A 7,956-nucleotide genomic window follows, 5' to 3' on the forward strand; every position below is an offset into this window, starting at 1 on the left:
ATACTTATCTATAGGGAATAGAGAAGGGGGAGACAAAGTCAGAAATGGTTGGGGAAGGGGAGAGAATGCATTTTAAAATAAATAGAAAAAAGAAAAACTGGGGATTTTGCTACAATGAAATATGTCTTTGGCTGCCTGAAGGGAAGCTGGTGCACCCTTACTGCCTGCTTCGAGGTCACTGAGGCCAACATCCCCTGGCTCATCGTCACAGCCAGCATGCTGCGTAACGTCTGTGAGGCCCCAGGGGAGACGTTTTGTGAGGCCTGGGTAGAGGAGGTGCAGCATGCAGAGGACACCCGGAACTAGGAATGCCAGATGCGGCATCAGCAACGGTGGTGCCCCCTCTGCCCCTCCCTGAGGCCCCAGGTGAGCTTCACACCCGGCTGTGCCAGCCAGGGCACCAGGTGTGCAAGGCCCTGACTGACCACCTCCTCCTGCACTCCCCACTGTTGCCCATCTGGACAGCTGCCTGTGGACCTGAGCCCCAGCATGCAACCCCAGCACCATGCTCACTGCAGACAGTTCTCAGAAAAGCACTTTATTCCCCTCCACAAACAAAGACCCACTCCTTCCCCACTCCTTTCCCAACAATAGAGCCCCTACCCTATCCCCTCTTCCCTCTTCTTCGCAGAGCCCCCTCAATCTCCCCACAGAGCCCCATCCACCCCACCCCACCCTACCCCACCCACCACCAATACAGCACCCTCTTTCCTATGCGTGCTGTGTGTGCTGTCCCAGGGTGGGAGGCCATGAGGTGAAGGTGCCTAGGGGTGGAGCCCATGGACAGGCATTCAGCACCCCAGCCTCTGGTTGGTCCCCTGCGGGTATGCACACTGCAGCAAGGCAGGTGGGTGCTGGCAGCTCCCCCTTCTGCAGCCAGTGGGCTGGGTTAGCAGGGCCTGTGCACAGTCCGAGCCTTGCTGTAGGCAGCTCCTGCATCAGGGCTGGATGGAGCTGGGCCCTGGCAAGGGGGGCTGAGTGGTGGGGGCCCAAGGGTGAGGGCCAAAGCAGGGACTCCTGGCTGATGGAGGTACTGCTGAACCTCAGCCTAAGGGGTGCCTGCTGCTGGGCAGTGGGTGACTGCCAGGGGGCAGGTGGGGCTAGGAATAGGGGCAGGACAGTGCCTGGAATGAAGGTGACCACCAAGACCAGAACAGGATCCAGTACCCAATGGTTCTCCTCCTTGGCCTCCACTGCCCTGACCATCAGGGCAACCTGCTGCTCCAGGGCCTCCACAAGTGTCTTCTCCAGGGCCAGGATCCTGGCCGAGAACCCCTGGTCCACCCAGTCCCTTGCCTCCTTGTGTCAGTTCTCATCTCCTCACACTGGTCCCTCACCTCCTCATAGGCAATGTCCTCCATGTGCCAGGCCCATGAGTCCACCAGGTGCTCCTCAGCCACGGTGACCAGGGCTCTAGCAGCAAGGTCCAGGTCTGCGCTGCTGGAGTTGGTGTATCTTCAGGGCCCCAGCCAAGGCTGGTGGTGACCCTGATGATGCATCACAGCTGTCAACTGTTGTCTCTCCCCCGCATGCAGATGCAGGTACTGCAGAGCCAGGAGAAAGAGCTCGTTGGTGAGATTTTGCAACATTTCTGAGATAAGATGCTCTGTACCAGGAGGCTGTGCACTGCCTGGCCTCAGATTGGGGGTTGTGCATGCACAGGTGCCCTGGGACCATGGTAAGTAGCTGGGCAGGCCCTGGACAAGGCAGCCACCAGCCAAGCCATCTGTCTCCACTCATTCCACAGGGGAAGACAGGCTGCTGGGTGCTGGCTGCAGGCAACCTACCTCTCCCACCCCATTCCCAGGCCAGAACAGGATTGGCTCCTGGCAGCACCTGCTGCCACAGATCCAGAGCCACTCCCCTGCCTTCTCCTCCTGCAGATAAGCCTGTCTCCTGCGCTGCTGCCAAGCTCATGGAACCTGGTCTCTGGGGGTGAGGGGCTCCTGCCCTATTGGGATGTGAAGCTGCTGGTGTTCCACTCTCCCCCAGGGGGCCTCTCCAGGGATGCAAACTGGGGCCAGACTCCCTGTGCCAGTGCTACCCTCTGATCATGCCCCTGATGAGAGTGTTCTGGGCACACCACAAGGAGCTGTTTGTGAAGACCAAGGGGTGCCTGTCTAACTACACCCTGGTGCTGCTGATTGCCATGGTACTCTGGAATCACCTGCAAACCTGGCATGGGACTCTGAGCTTTGATGGTGCAGAGGGCAAGCCCACTCTGTCCCACAACCTCTACCACAACCTGGAGGGCTTTCTGTGGCTATGCTACATGTCCCTGTCTCCCAGAGCCAAGGATAACATTGCCACTGGCATTGATGCATTCCTCGGTGTGTGACAGGCCCATGCCTGCCTAGCTGTGGGGACACAGGCTGCTCAATAAAACTTTGCACTGTCTCCCACCTCCCTGTGTGCAGTGTGTTTGTGTGCGGTGGGGCTCTGGGGGCCATGGGGAGCATAGGTGGGCCAGGCAAGGAAGGGAGGCAGGGCAAAATGGGGGCAGGGGATGGGGATGGGGCAGGGGCCCTCCCCCCAGTGCAGGGCTGGGTGGGTGTGGCAGGCATGCCTGCTGGTCCTAGTCAGTCCCGATTGCTGGTGAGGGTGTGTGGCTCCCAGTGGTGTCCTGGGGCACAAGGGCACAGTGTCTGGCTGCCTGGGCAGGGGCCCTCTCCAGGTAGGAGCTGGAGCTGCTGGCAGCTGGTGGTGCCATGGTTGGCCTGGCCTCCTGGGTGGGACTGACCATTCAAAGCCGGTGGGACAGGTGCTGGCCCAGACTCCCGGCACTGCTGAAGGAGGCCAGGGGCAGGGAGCTCAGCAGGACTGGCTCCTGGCAGGCCAAGGGACCCTCCTCCAGTGACATGTCACCATGGGTGTCAGGCTTGTATTTACAGGTAGCAAATTTACTCATGATCAGAGCAACTTACTGTGCAGTAAGCATCTGCACGTGTAGATAGTGACACTTACTACTCAGTAATTTGCTTTAATTGCGAGAAAAACATCTCATGTAGATGTGCCCTCTGTGTGCATGTTTTGCAGAGTGGATCTGATTAATAACATCACCTCTGACTCTTCCTCTGTCTTCCTGCAACATGGCCATGTTCCTGTGGAGGGGGACTGAATAGGAGCATTGTCCTATTCATGGCACTGCAGAACTCCCAGAATAACATGGCTGTCACTGAGGTAGCCATTCATAGCAGTGAATTTCAGCCTGAGGGGGAATACAGGACTTTTACACAGGGCACATGATTGCTGAAATCATTCTGTCATCTAAATAGGCTGACCATATGGAAATCCTGGAAATATGGGACACTACTGCCCCCTCCACTCCCCACCATGCTCTCACAAGTCAGCGGTGGCTGGGCAGGTAGCGGTGCCTGTCTGCCCACCTGCAAGGTGGTCTGCATTGCTCTGACTCTTGGCCAGAGTGCACCCTGTGCTCCTGCATTTCCTGGACACCCATTTTATTTCTCAACGGCTGGCTGGGACCAGCCTCTGAAATGTGGGACTGTTCTGGCTAAAACGGGACATATGGTCACCTACACAGGGAAGGAGATATTTATATTGCCATATTTATTTAGCTTTGTTAGTTGTAGATCATAGAATCATAGAAAGTTAGGGTGCAAAGGGACCTCAGGAAGTCATCTAGTCCAACCCCCCTGCTCAAAACATTCCCAACTAAATCATCCCAGCCAAAGCTTTGTCTAGCCAGGTTTTGAAAACCTCCAAGGATGGAACATTTCATGATGATATAGGAGTGGCCAGTATTTTCACCTTCTGCAAATCTGGTTCAGAAAGGACATGCTGTTTACTTAGTTCAAAGTTTTCAGAACTATGGTAGACTATAAGCATAGGTAAATGAGTTTCTATGAGATAAACAGTGCCAGGTCTTTACAGTGTGTCAGTTAATGACCCATGTACTCTTTCTTGTCCAGGGCAGGGGGGTTGGATTTGATGATCTAATAGGTCCCTTCCAACCCTAACAACTATGAAACTATGAATCCACAGAAGCTATTTGTGTGCATACTCTGACATACTGGTAAGTGAAAACTACCTGAGGAATTTACAGTGGGTTAATTTGCACTGACCATCAGGTAAGGATGTACACATAGGCTATTCCCACAGGATTACTGCTCTGTAAAGCCCAGACCTTGTTTATCTCATGGTAACTTAGTCAGCTTGTACCCTCTGACTAGCATCCTATCATGTAATTGGACTGAAATGGAAAGAAAACTTTATTTTGTCCAGATGGTAGAAATATGAGCTAATTCAGAATCTTGTCAAATTTTATCAGACGTGGTTCAAAATAAGTATCCAGATATGGAGACTCTTTTTGGAGACATTTAGATGTAGAACATATTTCTAAATCTTGTTTAGAACAAAAGCCAACCGTAGAGTCATTTATCATATGTAATGAGCTTTAGGAATAAAGTTACTCTACTAGATATTGAACTGATGGCCTCACGGCAATACTCCTTTTCCTCCATTCTCATGTGGTTGACAGGGAGTTTTGAGGGCATTGGGAGTGCTCCCTGTGTGATTAGTTCCAGTAAGACCAATGAAACCTCTGGCATCAAAGGGGGCCAGATTAAGAGTTTGAGCCTCACTCTGCTAGGGCAGCTTGGAATGTTGTTTGTTATTCACTATGTTCTTGTAGACTGTGAACTGATTCTAGTTACTGAATTCTTTGTTACTAGCTAAAGTTCCCTGATGAACCAGGATGTTTTCCTGTTTATCATGGACTTAAGCTATGGCCTTTCACAGGTTTCCCCAGCTCTTATTTAAAATAAAACTTTTAATCACTGTCTCTTTCTAAGTATACTCTCCAGTTCCTTACCCATGTCCTTTCCCCTGACATCTTTCCCCCACAAGGCCCTTTTCTTCTCCAACAAGCAAGTTTATGGCCGATGGAACCAGAGAGGAAGGAAGTATATGAATATTTGGCTGTATGGCTGGGAGGCACAAGTTGCTGGTGGCTTTAAGATTTGTTTAAATTGGCCTTAGTTCCTTGTATCACTAGACAGGAACTCTAAAGGCTGGCTAAAGTTTTGATGAACAACAAATAGAGAACCATCTAGTGCTATACTCCAGCAGAGGGGTGTGCCTGTTCTGGTGAGATTTGTGGTTCTCACAGGATATATAATAGAAACTTGGAAGAGTATGAACATCAGGACTGTGACAGATTTTGAGGACACTGAGGGGAAAAACATTAAGTAAACCTTTCTCTTTACAAACACATTGTTGTTGTTGGCAACATATAGAGGTTGCAACATTTTGATTGCTTTAGCTAAAACATTAGCACTGCACAGTCTTTTGAGAGCACCTTAAAATAAGGACTCGCTTTGGCAATGACAATGCGCTTGAAATTTAAAAGGTTTACTTTTGAGACCTGTTATTTCTAACTGGAAGTGTTTGAATAGAATCCCTGTGGTTATTTTCCTTTCCTCTACATACAATATAAAGCTTCACAAGCAGGTCAGGATGCTTTTTTTTTTTTTGCATCAATATGTTTTTCATTAGCAGGGTGCAGTTGAGATCACTCTGTTAAAATCAGCTGCTGATTTCCAGCTGAGACTGAAAAAGATCAGTATATAATGCATACACATGTATACACGTATACCAAAGAATATAGGTTAAATTTAGAGCTAATATAAATGATGGTGTAAGATCCATGTTGGTAAGTTGGCGTAAGTAGTACGCCTGTGTGAAGCTGCTAGTATTCGCTTCGGATTTGGATTCGATCGATTCCAGGAAGAGTAATTCGATTTGGACAAATCTCATTAGGAGATTTGGCCACTGCTGAATTGGCCGAATCTCCAAATCAAACAGGCCCCATCCCCCACCAGCTCTCCCAGCCCCATCAATGGCTGCCCTACCTAGCCCCGGTGTCCCGGCTCTTAAAAAAAAAGAAAAAAGTCCTGCAGTCACCGGCTGCTGCCAGGCGGGTGTGTGTGTGTGTGTGTGATTCTTGCTGCCCCCCACTGCCCCATGCTGCATGGGGGGCTCTGCCATGAGCCCCTAGAAGCCCTGACGGCTGCTGTAGCAGCTGGTGAGTGCAGGGCTTCTTTTTTTTTTAAGAACTGGGATTTGGGGCTGGGCGGGGCAACTATTGATGAGGCTGGGAGAGTGGGCAGGGGGCTCATGGCAGAGCCCTCCACACAGTGAGGGGTAGTGGGGGGTAGCAGGGATTGTTCCCCGCACCTGGCAGCAGCTGGTGAGTGTGGGTTTTTTCTTTTTTTAAGCACCAAGACGCTGGAGCCAGGCGGGCCAGCCATTGACTGGGTTTGGAGAGTGGGCGGGGGTCAGGGGGTGCTCAGGAGGGCTGGGGGAGCAGACAGAGGATGGGGCCTAGTAGGGATCCCCCCATGGTCCCCTATAGCCCCCTCCCCCACCCCCTACTTATTGGCACAGAGTCTGGGTCCAGCTCCCTGCGATGGCAAGCGGAGACTGCCTGAATCTCCGAAGCTCTCTGAATCTTTTCCAAATTGATTTGGAGAGCTTTGAATCGATTCAGACCATTTTATTGGTCTCCTGATTCGATTTGGATTCAGAGATTCAGCTGCCGAATTGGGCTGAATCTCCTCTGAATCAGCACCCGAAGCTTCACACAGCCCTAATAAGTAGGTATAAGACAACATAATTTAAATACTGAAGGGGTAACAGGACAAGTTTGTAGCTGGAAAAAACCCATTCACTAAAAATTGGTAGAGGTGTTCTGCCTTGTCAGATGACTTCATGTGAAAAACAATGAGCTGAGGAGCTAGTGTCATATTTTAGTACGTTGTTTGCTACAAATAACGGTACCACAGATCATTTGATTGCTATGTTTTGAACCTTGTTGTACGGGGAAATGGCTCAAATACTTCCAGTTTGTGGGCTCCTATCTTATGCAAATCACATGAAAGAAGCTGAAGGGACACATGCTAGGTTGCTTTCAGAACATAGGATAAAATTTAGCTTTCATTGTCATGTCCAAAGCCAGTGAAGGTGATTATGTGAAACTGCATAGATAGACACCACCAATCTAGAGTCTTTAAACTGCACATCCCAAGTAAACCACAACAAAAGCTTGAAAAGGAAAGGTCAGGCCTGTGAAGTGCTATTTGTTTTCACTGAAACTTCATCTCCCACTTACCCCCAGCCCAACCAGCAGCGGAATCAATTACCACTTGTCAGACTGAAACCTGACCCAAGAAATGAAAGAAGGACATGACCTCTGGGGGAAAAAGACACCATGAATAACCCACTTTCTCCTGTAATGAAGGGTTAAAGAGGCCTGATCCTCCTCTTTTCCCTTTTTTTCCCCTTTAATCCCGATCAATACCATTGCTTTGTGCATTTGCTCTCCCTTTCAGCAGAGATGGTCAGTAGGACAGTGAGGTTACTGAGATAAAATTACATAAATTACTCCTTTTAATAATTGAAGAAAAAAGATTCCATACATTTTAATAGCATTTAGCGTAACCATTCAAATTGGTAGGAATCATGGTAGATCAATTTCAACTGTCATCATTTTGGATATGTTGCTTTCATTTACTTTGCTTCTGTTAACTGTGGTCTCAACTTGTCATAAAGTAGTCATGTTTAAGATAATATCACATATTCTCCCCAGTTGCACACATCTTTCTCTTTTAGAGTGGCCAGTATAGTGTCATAGTTTCATAGCTGGTAGGGTTGAAGGGACCTAAGCAGATCAAGTCCAACCCCCTGCCATGGCAGGAAAGAATGCTGCGGTCAAACGACCCTGGCTAGGTGATTATCTAGCCTCTTTTTGAACACCCCTAGGGTAGAAGTGAGCACCACTTCCCTTGGAAGTTGGTTCCAGATCCTAGCCGCCCTGACTGTGAAGTAGTGCTTCTTGATGTCTAGCCTGAATCTACTCTCAGTCAACTTATGGCCATTATTCCTTGTTACTCCTGGTAGTGCTTAGGGGAACAGGGACTCTCCCATAGCCTGCTG

The sequence above is a fragment of the Gavialis gangeticus genome, unplaced genomic scaffold (genome assembly GCF_001723915.1).
Source record: "Gavialis gangeticus isolate Ggan-Ray unplaced genomic scaffold, GavGan_comp1, whole genome shotgun sequence".
In the NCBI taxonomy this organism is placed as follows: Eukaryota; Metazoa; Chordata; order Crocodylia; family Gavialidae; genus Gavialis; species Gavialis gangeticus.